The following is a 16,337-nucleotide window of genomic DNA, read 5'->3' on the forward strand; positions in this document are numbered from 1 at the left end:
TCTGGGTTAAGCTCATTTCCTTCTCTCCCTTATCCTTCTCCCCATAAAAATTTGGCAGCTGACTTGAGTGTTTCATTTAGGAATTACAAAAGTGAATTCCTTGGAGACCTTAAATTAATATATATGTCTTTTAAAGTGATTTCAATATCACATAACGGAGGAAGATGGGCACAGTAATTCATTGTTGGTGGAGCTATGAATTGATACCACCATTTTCAGAAAGCAATTAGGAGTTATATAAACAAAGTAACTTAAGTATTTATACCCATTGGGTTTATACCCAAAAAAAGCCATTTATAAGAAAGTTTCAACAACACCAAAATATTTACAGCAGCATTTTTTGTGAATGCAAAGAACCAAAAACAAATATGATTGCTAACTGGAAAAAGGATGAACAAACTATGATATGGGCATTAATTTAAAATAGTTTCTTTTTAAAAAATAAAATAACAAATGGAGACTTTTACATCCATATATACAATCCTACATGTATTTTTATGAGACTACTTTTTTAAACATGTTATGTCAGGGGCAGCTGGGTAGCTCAGTGGATTGAGAGCCAGGCCTAGAGATGGGAGGTCCTGGGTTCAAATCTGTCCTCAGACACTTCCCAGCTGGGTGACCCTGGGTAAGTCACTTGACCCCCATTGCCTAGCCCTTACCACTCTTCTGCCTTGGAGCAAATGCACAGTATTGACTCCAAGATGGAAGGTATGGGTTTAAAAAAAAAAAACATGTTATGTCACAAAGTAAATTCTGCAGCTTAATCCAAACATTTAGTGAATATTTTCATTCTATAAATATAGGTTAAATTATAAACACATTGGAAAAGTTACTACAGTTATTATTATCACCATTAACAAGTAATAGTCAAGGGATAATTAGATGGCCAAGGAAGGGGGGGGGGGGTGGGGGGCAGGGACACGAATAGGAAAGTATTTAGTCCCTTAACTGTGAATTTAATCCCTTAATTGGGGAAGTCAAGATACTCAGTATATGGCGAGCCAGGTGTGGACACAAGATGTCTTAGGTTCAAAAATGGTCCCAGACACTTCCTAGCTATGTGACCTTGGACAAGTAACTTGATCCCAATTGCCAAGCACTTCTGCTTTGGAAGATAAAAAGATAGGGGGGTTTAAAAAACAAGTAACAGTTGATCAAAAGCTTCTGGTCTAAACCAAAGCAGGCAGATCAAATTTTCTATGTCAGGAAAAAATCTAAAAATTTTACCAGGAAAAATAATGACCAAGAAATCTAAGAAGTCACTACAGAAAGATATTTCTTCTACCTTTAAAATGAACTTTTAAAAAGCCAGACACCCATGTGAAATAAGGCAGCTGTCAGCAAAGAAAGCATCAGAGAATGGGATGAATAAATTAATACAAACTAGCACATGCTAGAAATTTTGCTAAGCACTTTACAAATATCTCATTTGATCCTCACAACAATCCTGGAAAGATGGGTGTTTTTATTATCTCTATTTTACAATTGAGAAACAGGAAGCAAACAGACATATTTGCCTGTGGTCTCATGCCTGCTTATGTGTCTGAGATTTGATATGCATTCATGTTTTCTATCCACTGCATAACTTATCCTGCCAATGTTGGGGGAGGAGGGGTTGTGTGACTGCATATAGATATAAATATATAAACTCATAATGATGGGAGACTATGAGCAGTATAATCTCAAACCAATGGAGAATAAAATTAAAATTATGTTAAGAAAGTGACTATAAAGTCCATACTTTTGACTTATGAGTTCTCACTAAAAGGAATATGCCCAAAGGAGGTCAATTAAAATTTTAATACTGTAAATCTTAATATTGCTATATGTATATTATACTATACTAAATATTTAAAATATCAAATTTTTTCATTGTCAGTTTTTCTGGATTTTTTCCTTTTTTTTCTTATAAGGAATGGCATGAGAAGAGATTACAAAAGGAAATGTAAGCAATATTTTTTAAATCAACTTCATTTCTCTTTAGTTATCTAATTCTTTCTCTCTTTTCCTCCTCAGTTATAAATGGGTTCTTGTTGTCAATGTGCCAGTCACTAAGCAAAGCATAGATACAAAAAGAAGGGAGGAGGGAGAGGAGGATGCCATTCCTCCTCTCAAGGAGCACACAGGAAATTTATGAGCAAGATAGACATATGTATGTATATATATGATATTAGAGATAACCATAATAAAAGATAGCATTTATAGAATACCGCTGTTCCAGGCACTGTGCTAAGCAATAGGACCTATTATCCCCATTTTACCAATGAGGTAAACAAAGGTTAAGTGACACAGGGTCACACAGAAAAAGGAGGCAAACAGACATCTGCCCATGGTCTCAAGTCTAATTAAGCATCTGGCACAGGGTCACACAGCTAGTAAATGAGGTTGTATTTGAATTCTCATCTTCTTGACTCCTGGCCCAGTGCTCTATCCACTACCAGCTGCCCTTAGAGATAATCTCTGAGGAAAAGCACAAAGATTATGGAGGACTGAGAAAATATTCTTGAAGATGATGAAGAGAAAAAGTTACAGATTTGGAAAAGGCAGGAAGAAGGAGCATTAGAAGGGGAAGAGAGGAGAAAAGGGGAGAAGAACAGAGAGCAGCCACAGAAAACAGAACTATCCCTATTTGCTGATAACAATTTACTCTGAAAATATTAATGAATTAACAAAGAAAGTAAGAGGAAATAGGTTTAGCAAAGATGGATAGAAAGTTTGCCCCCAAAAATCAATAGCATTTTTATATAATAAGATCCAAGAATTAAAAAGAGAAAGAGAAATTTCATTTAAAATTATTACTAAATGTATAAAAGATTGAAGAGTCTATCAAAGCAGATTCAACATTTGCATAGATTTAAGTACAAAGTGCTCATCAGAGAAAAAAATGAACAAAAGCAAATAAATACCATCCCTCTCTTTGCATGTCCTGAGAATCACAAAAAAATGAGATAATTAACCAAAGTATTTATTAGACAAGCATTTTGGGGGTAGGTTCTGTATTGTAGTAGACACAGGATACAAAAAATGAAATAATCCCTATTCCTATCATTCTAGTAAGCTATGAGGATACAAAATAAACCCACAAAAAAATCTACATTTCTATTCAGTACCACCAAGAAAATGAGAAAATTCATTCAAAATAACCATAAAATGAATAAAATATTAATTCACCAAAATGCAAGATTAATGTGAACATAACAAAATGTGATAGGAACTTTCCAATAATGAAAAAGGCAAATCTACCTAAATTTTCTTTTTCTTTTTTTTTGGTGTACTGGTCAATTGACAAGATTGACACAGTTAACAAGATAACAATGAAAGTTATGTAGAAAAAAAAAATTCAGAATCTCAACAAAAACAGTAAGAAAAAACAAATGAAGGTTACATTGATTATCAGACTTCAAATTATATTACAAATCTATATGGTAGCAGTTTTTAAAAAGTAAAAAAATGAATGCTAACCATAATGAGAGAAACAACTGTGGGAGTAGAAAGGCAAAAGAAAAACATGACATCACTTATCGCATGTGCATATGGGTAAATGATTTGAAGTTTAGGCTTTAAAGATTGCTCTATAGCAAAAATGAATAATATGGAAAAAGGAGTCAAGTGATAACATTTGTACAACCCAGTGAAATTGCTTGTTGACTCTGGGAGAGGGGAGGTAAGAGTCAAGGAAAAGAAAATGAATCATGTAAACATGGAAAAATATTGAAAAATAAAAAGTAAAAATGATTCACTTGTACAGACTAGATAATGAAGAACACAAGCAAAGGATGGGCATGTGACAAACCTAAGCATAAATTACTCAAGAAAATATTCCATTTTTTATTAGAATTGGGAAAACTGGAAAGCAATCTGGCAAAAATTAGTTTTAGACCAACAAGTTTCATCTCCAAATGAATATAAATATAGAAAATTAAAAAGAAAGACCATTTTGACTAAATAAAATTTTAAAGTTTTTGTACAAGTAAAATTAATAAAAGTAGAAGAAATAGAGTAGGGGAAATGCTACACATTTCACCAAAATGTTTCTAATAAACAATAACCAAAAACTATTCTCCAATAAATGATCAAAGAATGAACAAAATTTTTAAAAGAACTTCAAACCACCTGAAAATATACTTCATAACACTATATATTAATAAATTCTAACATGTTATCTCATCATAAAATTGCCATGGAAAGCCAATGTTAGCAATCCTATGGGAAAAGAAGCATAGCCAGTGGAGTTGGGGTTGTCTAACCATTCAAGATGTAAATTTGGAATTATGAAGAGATGGAAAGAAAGTTATTTAGGTTTTCTATATCCTTCAACCCACTGATGCAGTTACAGGGCATATACTTCAAGAAAGAAAGAATTTGAGGCTCAACATATACCAAAATATTTATAGCAGCATTCTGAGGTAGCAGTAAGAGTGGTACCCACTGAACAGGGAATAGCTGAAAAATACTGGCATTAATATAATGGATACTATTTTGCAGAAAGAATTACAAATAGGGGGAATTCAAATAAGCACTGGAAAATATATGAAATGATACAAAGCAAAATGAGCAAAACCAAGAAAGCATAAACAATAACAATACAAATGAAAAGATAACTAAAGGACTGTGGAGCTTTGATGAAATGAAAAACCAGTAAAAATCCAGAACAAAAGATAATGAATCTCCCTCTTCATGACACAGATGTCAGAGACTGTTAGGTCAGAATATTGTATACAGGGGGTGGCTGGGTGGCTCAGTGGATTGAGAGCCAGGTCTAGAAGTCCTAGGTTCAAATCTGGCTTCAGACACTCCCCAGCTGTGTGACCCTGGGCAAGTCACTTGACCCCCATTGCCTAACCCTTACCACTCTTCTGCCTTGGAGCCAATACACAGTATTGACTCCAAGATGGAAGGTATGGATTTTTTTTTAAAAAAGAAGAATAGTGTATACATTAACAGACTAGTCTATGTAGTAAATGTTTTCACTAAATTATTTTTCTTTATCACAAGGAAAGTTCAATCTCGGGATGGGGGCAAAAGTGAATATGGTATAAAGACAAAATTAAACAATAAAATGTTTATAGTTTTTTTAAGCCTAGAAATTTGACAAAGGATTCTAAGAAAAGAGAACATAAATGACTTTAGAATACTAATGGGGAAATGATAAGAGAATTATTAAAATCAGGAACTACAATCAAAAACAAGGAACTGGGAGTGAAAGGAATAGGTTAATTTTGACAAACTACAACACATAATCCTATTTAAAACACCAGAAATCATAGAAATAAAGGTTTCCTAAAAATTATGAGTAACATTTATTTAAAAATATCAGCATCATTATAATAGAGATAGATATAGTGGAAATACAGGGGAAAGGTAATCACACCTCTCCTTATATCATACCACTTAGAAGAACTAAAAACTTACAGAGCCTCAGCACTAGCTATGAAAACAGCAGCATACCTGAAGCTTGGAACAATATCCTGGTAAAGGAGGCAAAAAAATACTGAAGAAAATAAAACTTCAAAAAGCAGATTTTGGTCAAATATAAAAAAAGAACAAAAATCCACTGGAAAAAAAACTCATTAACTGGTATTGTCCAAATAGAAAAGGAAGTACAAAAACTCAATGAAGAAAATAAATTCTAAAAAATCAGAATTAGGCAAATAGAAACTAATCGCTCCATGAAATATCAAGAAAACACAATCAAAAGAATGAAAAAATAGAACAAAATGTGAGCTATCTCATCAGAAAAACAACTGGCCTTAGAAAATATAGACAAGAAAGAAAATGTAAAAATTATTGTACTGGGGGTACCTAAGTGGCTCAGTGAATAAAGAGCCAGGCCTCAAAATAAGAGGTCCTGAGTTCAACTCTGCCTCAGACATTTCTTAGATGTATGACCCTTGGCAAGTCACTTAATCCCCATTGTGTAGCCTTACTATTCTTCTGTCTTGGAATCAATAAGATGGATGGTAAGGGTTTAAAAAAAATTATTGTACTATTACTGTATCTTAAAGCCATGATCAAATAAAAGAACCTCTTCCAAGATATCTCATAAAACTGCCCTGATGTCCTAGAACCAGAGAATAAAATGAATATTAAAAGAATCCACCAATCACCTAAAAGAGTTCCCCAAATGAAAATTAATAATAGCCAAAATCCAGAGCTCCCATGTCAATGAGAAAATGCTATAAAAGGGGGGAGGGGGGGCATGACAGACACATCAATTATCATGGAGCCAGTTACGATAACACAAGATTCAGGAGCTCAGATATTAAAGAATCAGAGGCTTAGAATATATGATATTCCAGAAAGCAAAGTATCTAGATTTTCAACCAAGAACAACCTACACAGCAAAAATGAGTATAATCCCTCAAGGGAAAAAGAAATCCATATTTAATGAAATAAAGGGCTTTTAAACATTCCCGATAAAAAAAGACCCAAGGTGAATAGAAAATCTGACCCTCAAGTACAAGATTAATGAGAAGCCTAAAAAGGTAAACAGGAAAGAGAAATCTTAAGTGATTCAATAAAGCTGAGCTATTAACAATTCTACATGGGAAAAATGATACTTGAGACTAACTTTAACATTGTTAGGGCAATTACGAGTATATATAAATGGAAGGGATGGGTGTGAGATGACTATGAAGGGATGATACCTAAAAAAAATAAAATTAAGGGATGAGAAACAATGCAATGAGAGGAGGAAGACATTTGAATCTGAAATTCAGCATGGTCTAATGCATGACCACAAGCAATTCCTGAACCTCTCTGTAGCTGTTCCTTACCTGGATGAAGAGTACTTGTATTACCAACTACACAGATGTATTCTAGGAAAGTACTCTGGTAAGCCTTAAATTACGGGACAATTGTGTTGCTAGTAGTGATTCAAGAATACAAAATGCATTATTGTATCTTTACTACATTTATTATTATAGTATGTTTACCTTATATATGGAAATATTATTTTCTCCCATCCTCTAGAGAATCTAAGTTTCTGAACAGGAAAGATTTTTTCATTTTCTTTCCAATCACAAGCACCAAAAGAACATTGAGTATACTGTAGGTGTTTAATAAATACTTGTTAATTGATTGATGGATGAAATCAAAGATATCATCACAAAGTGCTGGAGAGGCAGTATGGTTTAAAGGGCAGATAATATCCTTGAACTCAGCCAGACTTGGTTTCAAGTCCTGATTCTGTACATAGATCACTAAAATTCTCAATGTTCCAAGAAACTCTAAAATATAAGTTACACCAGCACTGATAGTGGAGTGTCCCCCTGGTGATGAAATAATCACAGTTCAAATAATCATGTTTTTTTTAAATTTGAGAATCTGTGGCTGCAAGTGTCCATATTCAAACACTGCATTTTCTTCCTTTCTCTTTTTCATTTCTTTTTTTTTAAACCCTTACCTTCCGTTTTGGAATCAATACTATTATTGGTTCTAAGCAGAAGGGCGCTAAGGACTAAGCAATGGGGTTAAGTGACTTGCCCAGTGTCACACAGCTAGGCAATGCTTGAGATCAGATTTGAACCTAGAACCTCTCTTCTCTAGGTGTGGCGCTCTATTCACTGAGCCACCCAGCTGCCCCCTTTTTCATTTCTTATTTAATCATAAAAATTCTTTTCTAACAGATTATCTGTCACACACTTTTGCCTCCATCATTCTTCGCTCAATCAGATGTACATTCTCCCAACCTTGCAGCAACTCTTTTCTACTTACGATCTTCACAACTTACTATCCCTGGTGATCTAATAACTACTTAGTATAACAAAGAGTTTCTAAGTACATATTTTATAGACAGAATGAGGTCAAAAATACCAAAGGAAAAATTATAAAAACCACTAGACAGGCATAGAATGGGAGTGAAAACAAAAACAAAGAGGAGAAAGCACGCTAGCCCATGCTTGGGCACTTACAACATAAAAAACTAAAACCTAAAGCCTGATTGATGACACCAAGAACATGCAGGCATAGTCCTGGTTTCTCCACAATTGCTGTAATTAAAGGAATGACAACTATGGAAGGAGCCAAAAGTGAGGTCAGGTTCTGGTCAGGAGGTAGCTGCCAGGAAAGAAATAATATCAAGTTATCAGATTCTAGTTCATGAATAGGAAATTTAGCTATTTGATAGTCAGAGCAGAATATTTATTCACCTAGAAAAGAATCAACAACACCAAAAATTCTATCTTGTTCATTGTAATTACCATGAAGAAAACTATTATGCCTGCCTAAGGTTATCAACATCCATATTTGTGGATTTATGAGAATCTTTGTGCCCAAATCCAAACAGAAAAGGGGACACGCAGATTGCACATAGATTTTGTTTTAAAATGCTAGATTATCTAATTTTAATCTGGTTCTGGCTGTATTGCAGCACATTTTAAGCCTCACAACTGAGATCTCTCATGTGGCAAATTACTAGGATGTAGAAAACCACAAATTAGCATCATCTATGTTATATTATACTTTTATTTATTTTGTTGTTGCACTTGGGAGTTTTGCAGGCCCCCACAAGTTTTAAACTTCTGATATAGAAACCATTCATTTCCTTCAACATAATGTAAAGCAAAGACTGTCTTACTTTTCTAGTTATATCTCCAATGCTTAGAGCTTAAAAAATGCTTTATTCATTCTTTCATTCACTTCCCATAGCAAGAAAGTAAACAATCAAGGAAGAAATAGAAAGAATGTAATCTTCAGCCTTCATTCGAAATGTTTTTATTATCATGAAAAGAAACTTGATAATTCAATGAAAATCTTAAACAAGATATAGTACAAAATTTCATTACATTCATATGCCACACAGGTTGTTTAGCCACTCTCCCCAATAGGACTTTGTTTCCAGTTCTTATGCTACCATAAAAAGTATGGCTATAAATATTCTGGTGTATATGGAGCCTTTCTATTGGTGGTGGCCTCCTTGAAGTATTTGCTAGCAAAGTATTTTCTAGCAAAGGAATCTCTGGGTCATTATGGAGACTTTAACCACTATTTGCATAATTTCTAAATGGTTATTCTAATACAATTTAATTTAACAATCTATGAATATGCACATTTTTCCAAAATTCCTCCAACATTTACACTTCCCATCTTCTGTCATCTTTGTAGAGTTTAAGGGGTTATGTTTTGATTTATATTTATTATCATTTGGAGCCTTTTTTTCACAAGATGCTTATTAAGTTTGCAATCTCTCTGAGAATAATTTTATCTCATTTGACTACTCCTCTACTTAGGAATGGAATTTGGACATATATTTATATTTATTGTCTAAATATCTTGGATAAAAATCATTAATCTGAGAAATCTGATATAAAGATTTTTTTCCAGCTGCTTTCTAGATTCTTATTCTAGACATAGTCATTTTGTGGGAAAACTTTTCAATTTCACATAATCAAAATTATCTATCATTTAAAAAAAATATCCATCCCTTGTTTGGTAAAAATTCATGTTCAACCCATTGTTGTGAAAGGGAACAGAATATTACTGTGCTCCAAGAAAAGACATATAACAAATACAGAGAACCACAGAAAGACCTACATGAACAATTAGAAAAATGAAGTGAGCAGAAGTAGGAAAATTATATACATAATGTCTATAATAAGGTAAATGGCAAAAAATTACCCCAAAATCAAAAATGATGCTACTAAATTACAAAGAACAAGCTTGGCTTAATGAAAAGATGTGAGAAGATACCCCCTTCTCCTCACTCCTTTAAAGAGATATAGGGACAAGGAGGAAAGGAATAAGTATGCATTACAGATATTTTCACCTCTTTTTTTTTTTAATTTTCATGATAGCTTTCTTAAAGCAGAAAGAAGGATAAATAAAGGGGAGAATCCAGGTGATCTAAAGCCAAAAATTATTTTATAAGATATAAATATATAAGAAATACATGTTATAAATACATATATTTCATAAGAAAAAATTACTATTCAAAAGGAACTTTTATAATAAAATATTGCCAGTAAGTTTGTTGCATGACTATTATTCACAAAAACAGACTCAGTGCTGGAAGATACATCAGAATCTATCGATTCCAACTCTCTCATTTTACAAATGAGGAAAGCGAGGCTAGGAAGTTTAGGTGACTTGCTCAGAAGTCACACAACTAGTAGTAGACATTAGAATCCACCAAATCCTCTCATTTCAGTGCCAGGGTTCTTTCTGTTGTTACTAGGAAAATTCCTAAATGTAAATAGTAGCAAAGAAAGCAGGAGAATAATATTAAAACATTTTAAAAGTCCTATCAGACAAATTTCATATATATATATATATATATATATATATATATATATATATATATACATATTCCTACAACAACAAAATGGCAAACCTGTTCATTTGAGAGCAAGCAATAAGGCATAATACACAGGCATAATTTTCACTGAGATTGACTGGTATATAGGACACCATAAAAACAAAGAAAATTATTCTAATAGGCAGTATTCTACTATTTTATGTTGTTTGTGAAAAAGAGCAGTGGTATTGCTGCCAAGGATTGTACCTAAGTCTACCGGCTAGTGGGAGATTTTTATAAATGCCAGTGGAGGACCAAACTCAGTGAAACAAGCAGAAATAATGTGGTCTTTCAGGGAGCCCAGCCTAAAAACAGAGCAACCAGTCTAATACATATACTAAGATGGTCAGGAAACACTGAGAGATGGTGACAAGTTCAATAAGTACAAAACTGAACTCGTTATCTTTCTCCAAAAAGCTGTCCCCTCTTCTTCCCAGTAACCCCAGACTCCCAGTCACCACCACTAGAAACCTAAGTGTCAGGCTACTTAAGTTTCTGACTCTTCCCTCTCCCCCCTCTCTGTTACCAAATCTTGTCATTTCTACCTTCATAACAGCTCTCTTTCCTTCTTTCCTGATACTGCAATCACCCTGTTACAGGCTCTTATCACCTTATTCTAGGTCCTGTTTTAAGAGTCTTCAGGCTGCCCTCCCAGCCTCAATTCTCTTCCCTACTCCAACCCAGCTGTCAAGGTGATGCATCCTTATCACCTCTAGGAAGCTTTTCATAACCATTCAAGTCTTCTTCCTTGTTAGTCTCCCCTCCACATATTTCAATCCCATAACACTGGCTTCCTGGTTGTTCCTCAAAGGACACACTATCTCCTGACTCCAAGAATGTTCACTGACTTTCCCTTATGCCTAGAATGTTCTCTCTCCTCATCTACTTCCTGGTTTCTCTGGTTTCATGTCCCTCAATTGATAAATACTTATTAAGTGTCCACTAAGAGTCAGACACTGTGGTAGGCCCCAAGGATACATGGAAGGGAAAGTCTCTGCCCTCAAGGTGTTCACAATTTAATGGGTGGAAACAACCTGCAAACAAATACATACAAATAAATTTTATACAGCATAAATAAGAAATAACAGAAAGAAAACACTAGAATGAAAAGGGGATTCCCAAAGAAAATGAGATTTTGGTTGGGTTTTAAAGGAAGCCAGGGAAGTTAGTGGGCAGAGATGAGGGAGAGGGTTCCACTTAAGAGGTACTGGAAAAAATTCCTGAAGATATGGGAATGTCTGATTCCTGGAACAGCAAGGAGACCAGTTCCACTGGATCAGAGAACATGGAAAGCACATACTGAAAACTAGGTAATGAAAGACTCTGAATAACAAACAGAAGATTTTATATTTGATCCTAGAAGTGGTAAGGAATCACTGGAGTTTCAAGTCAGAAGCAGATAACAACGCTCATGGGCAATAATTAAGACAACTGAATTCTAGTCCCAGTTCCACCATTAACAAACTAGCTATGGGACCTTAGGCAAGTCACTCAACTTCTTGAGATTTTAGTTTCCTCTTTTGTAAAACAAGAAGTCACTATAGACTCTTAATAGTTTTTTAAATTATATGATTCTTTAACTGGGGTAAGACCAATGACTATAAACATACAGGCAGGGAAGTCAGCATGTGGAAAAGGGAGAGGAATGACAAAGCCAGTTTCATGAAACTGTATAATATCTGAAAGGAAATAACGTATAACATAGTTAGAATGGCAGGTTAGAGTCAGGATTTAAATACTTTTAGGGAATTTAAATAAAATTCTAAGATATCAGCTGATTTTCAAAACTGTTCTTCCCAAATTTACACAGAAAATTATAATTCAGCAATATAGAAGAATAGAATCAAACACCAATTCTCAATGTTCTTTATTTTCTTGGGAAGAGACTGGCTAATTAAGGAAAGGTTTTAAAGTGGAATGGTTGAGTCCAGGTGATAATTAAATGTTCAAGTAGCTTCTCAGAGACTAAAGAATGACTAAATAAATTGCAGTATATGAATAGAATACAATTTCTTAAAATTTTTATTGATATTTTGTTTTTATATCATCTGTATTTCTCAATATATACCACCCTGCTCTCATAGACATTCTTTAAAGCAAAGAATAAAAAAAAGGAGGGGGGGTGAGATTCAGTAAAACTAACAGAAAAAAATCTGACCACCATTAAATACCTATAGTCCCCCCATCTCTATAAAAGAGAGAAAAAAGGAGATGGTAAAAGTACTTTCTCATATCTTTTCTTTGTGGCTGGACATTGTAATTTTAATTACAGAATTCAGTTTTGTTCTATAGTTATTAATTTTTGTAATATGTGTATATTATTTTCCTGGTTCTGCTCACTTAAAGCTTTGTCTCAGGTGGGTTTCATGATGCTTCTCTGTATTCATCATGTACATCATTTCTGATAAGACAACAAGAGCAACAGAAATAGAATATTATTTGTACCATAATTAACAATGAATTTACCTTTAGAATTCAGAAAGCAAGGGCAGCTGAGTAGCTCAGTGGATTGAGAGCCAGGCATAGCATAGAGGCGGGAAGTCCTGGGTTTAAATCTAGCCTCAGACACTTCCCAGCTGTGTGACCCTGGGCAAGTCACTTAACCCCCATTGCCTAGCCCTTACCCCTCTTCTGCCTTGGAACCAATACACAATATTGATTCCAAGATGGAAGGTAAGGGATTAAAAAAAAAAAAGAAGAATTCAGAAACATGGAAAGAGTTGAATACACATTTAAATTGGCAGAATTGGGTGGGGAGAGCAAATACAATGACTACAGAGAAAGTAGAAAGAAATTTTTTTAATGGGGGGGGAATGAAGAGGAGTCTAAAAACTGCATTATAATGACCTGAAGAAGCCAGGACAAAAACACACTTCAACTCAACTGACATAGTTAATATTGCTGAATTTCTTTCTCTTTCTTTATACAAGAGATGTAAAGGAGAGGAAAATGATATACAGAAATCAAAGTCATGTTAAATATAAATTTTTTTATTTTTTTATTTTCAGATATAGCTTTTAGATATTTGGAAAAAATATACATGTTCAACTACATCTATTAAAAATTTCCTAGGATCATTCTCCACTCCTCAAGTTAAAATGACTCATTAAAACAAATTTTAATATCACAACAATTTTAAAAGTTGCATCTTGCCAAGAAACAAAGTATGAAAACTATTTAATTGTAATCAAAATAACAATTAAGAAATGACAAGTTTGCCAAGTCATGTGTTCTATAGATACATTTATTTTTTAACCTGAATGTCTCACACATTTATACAGAGGGATTCTTAACTTGAGGTTCATGAACTATTAAAAAAGTTTTACAATTGTATTTAAAATGAACTAGTTTCCTTTGTAATCCTACATATTTTATTTTACACACTTTAAAGATATCTAAAGGCTTCACCAGACTACCAAAGGAATCTATGACACAAAAAATGTTAAGAACCCCAAAAATGTTAAGAACCCCTGGTCTTGAGTCAGTTCAAGCTCAGAACAGACAGAAAAATTACCACATTGTATGATTTTCCTGTACTTTTATATTCACAATATACTAATAAAGGAGACATCGACTCACCATTTATTGTCTTGTTTCAACAGATTCACATACCTTCCATTATTCAAGACAAGATGTTGCTGATTCCAGTTACTAATGACTAAAGCTTAGTTCCAGAATAGTAAGGACTCTGATACCCACCACCCCCACCCCTTAACCCCCACCATGAAAGAACACGTACAATTATCCCTGCTTAGGCTAAAATGAGTTATACTTTATTGTTACCATAGTATTTTCGGGCCCATCTAATTTAGAACCATAACAGAAAAGTTTATTCTATGATGTAACAGCACTAGTTATCACCTCTATATGATATCACTACACACTGAGATTCATGCATCAACTAACTAGACATTAAAAAAAAAAACTGGCAGACTTAAAGCTCAGTTCTAGTAAATGAATCATAGTTCTTAGACTTAAATCCATTTTTCTGAACCATATTATTTTGGTCCTTTTGGAATGATGTTATTGTATTTTGAAATGATTTTAGTATTTGAGTAAACTGATAAATTAAAAAATTAATTAACCAAAGTTGATAATTCAATGAAAGCCATATGTTCAATATAATCTATTCAGAAAGTTCCTGTGTTGCAGTGATAGGTCTGATTTCTGACTGACATTTACACCACTTTGGACAAATTACTTAACCACTTAAGGCTTCAGTTTTCTCTTCTGTAGAATAAATGGGTTGAACTAGATGACTCCTAAAATCCCTTCAACTCTAAACCTATGATCCTTTCATATCTATTTCTATGCTGATTTTAAAGTTGGAAATCTATTTTAAACAATGAATGGTAATTTCAAATATGAAAAGCTATATCATTTATTTTAACTACTTAAAATCTTTTGTATGTACACAAAATTAATAAAAGGGTCCACTTATCTCTTAATGCAGAAAGCAATATTTAAATATTTACTATTTCTCAGGTTACTTGTGTTATTCTGCAACTGCTGAAAAGCTGCGGATGAGAGCAGCTAGATGGCTAGTGGGGTAGAACACCAGGTCCAGAGTCTGGAAGACCTGGGTTCAAATGTGACCTCAGACACTTCCTAGTTGTGCGGTCCGGAGCAAATCACTTAATTCCATTTACATATTATTTAGATCTAGTTTTAATTGTGTGGAAAGTGTTTTGTGTTGGGTAGTTGTGTTCATATAATTCCTCTGTTTGTCTTGGCAGATAGATTCCTAAATATTTTTATATTGTCTAGGGTGATTTTAAATGAAGTTTCTCTCTTGCTGCTGAGATGTGCTGGAAATATATAGAAATGCTGATGATGTATGTAGGTTTATTTTGTACCTTGCTACTCTGCTGAAGTTGTTAATTATTTCCACTAGCTTTTTAGTTGATTTTCTAGGATTCTTTAAAGTAGATCATCATATCATCTGCAAAGAGTGAAAGTTTAGTATCTTCACTGCCTACATTATTCCCTTCTATTTCTTCTTCTTCTCTAATTGCTACTGCTAGTGTTTCTAGTACAATATTGAATAAGAGGTGATAATGGACATCCTTACTTCACTCATGATCTTATTGGGAAGGCTTCTAATTTATCCCCATTGCAGATGATGCTTGCTGAAGGTTTTAAAAATATATTGTTTATTATTTTGAGGAAAGGTCCATTCCCATACCTTCTAGTGTTTTCAATAGGAATGAGTGTTGTATTTTGTCAAAGGCTTTTTCTGAATCTATTGAGATAATCATGTGGTTTTTGTTGGTTTGGTTGTTGATTATGGTCAATTATATTGATAGTTTTCCTAATATTAAACCACCTTTGCATTCCTGATATAAATCCCATCTCACCATAGTGAATAATCCTCACAATCACTTCCTGGAGTCTTTTTGCTAGTATTCTACTTAAGATTTGTGCATCTATGTTCATTAAGGAAATTGGTCTAGTTTTCTTTCTGGGATTTTGGTCTACCTGGCTTTGGAATCAGTACCATATTTGTGTCATAAAAGTAATTTGATAGAACTCCCTCTTTGCTTATTATGTCAAATAGTGTGCATAGTTTGGGAATTAGTTGTTCTTTGAATGTTTGATAGAATTCATTTGTGAATCCATCTAGCCTTGGGGATTTTTTCTTAGGGAATTCCCTTGATGGCTTGTTCAATTTCTTTTTCTGAGATGAGATTGTTTAACTATTCCATTTCCTCTTTTGTTAACCTAGGCAATTTATAGTTTTGTAAATATTCAACCATTTCACCTAGATTGTCATATTTATTCCCATGTAATTGGGAAAAATACTTCTTAATAATTATCTTAATTTCCTCTTCATTAGAGGTGAGGGGGGCAGCTGGGTTGCTCAGTGGATTGAGAGCCAAGCTTAGAGACGGGAGGTCCTAGGTTCAAATCTGGCCTCAGATACTTCCCAGCTGTGTGACCCTGGGCAACTCACTGGACCCCCATTGCCCAGTCCTTACAGCTCTTCTGGCCTTGGAACCAATATACAGTATTGATTCCAAGACAGAAGGTAAGGGTTTAT

The 16,337-nt window shown here is 33.9% G+C and overlaps 1 protein-coding gene across 2 annotated transcripts in view; it reads right to left on the reverse strand.

Moving 5' to 3' along the window:
* Positions 1-16,337, reverse strand: part of CEP85L (centrosomal protein 85 like) — a 156,858-nt gene that overhangs the window by 127,224 nt on the left and 13,297 nt on the right. The window contains exon 1 of one of the 2 annotated variants that reach the window (XM_056818682.1): positions 13,877-14,033. The exons of the other annotated variant lie outside the window; for it this stretch is intronic. The gene's annotated coding sequence lies outside the window, so the exon portion shown is untranslated. Of the gene's footprint in view, positions 1-13,876; positions 14,034-16,337 lie in introns of those variants that run through there. 2 annotated transcript variants of the gene reach the window in all.

This window comes from Monodelphis domestica, chromosome 2, assembly GCF_027887165.1.
Source record: "Monodelphis domestica isolate mMonDom1 chromosome 2, mMonDom1.pri, whole genome shotgun sequence".
Classification (NCBI taxonomy): Eukaryota; Metazoa; Chordata; class Mammalia; order Didelphimorphia; family Didelphidae; genus Monodelphis; species Monodelphis domestica.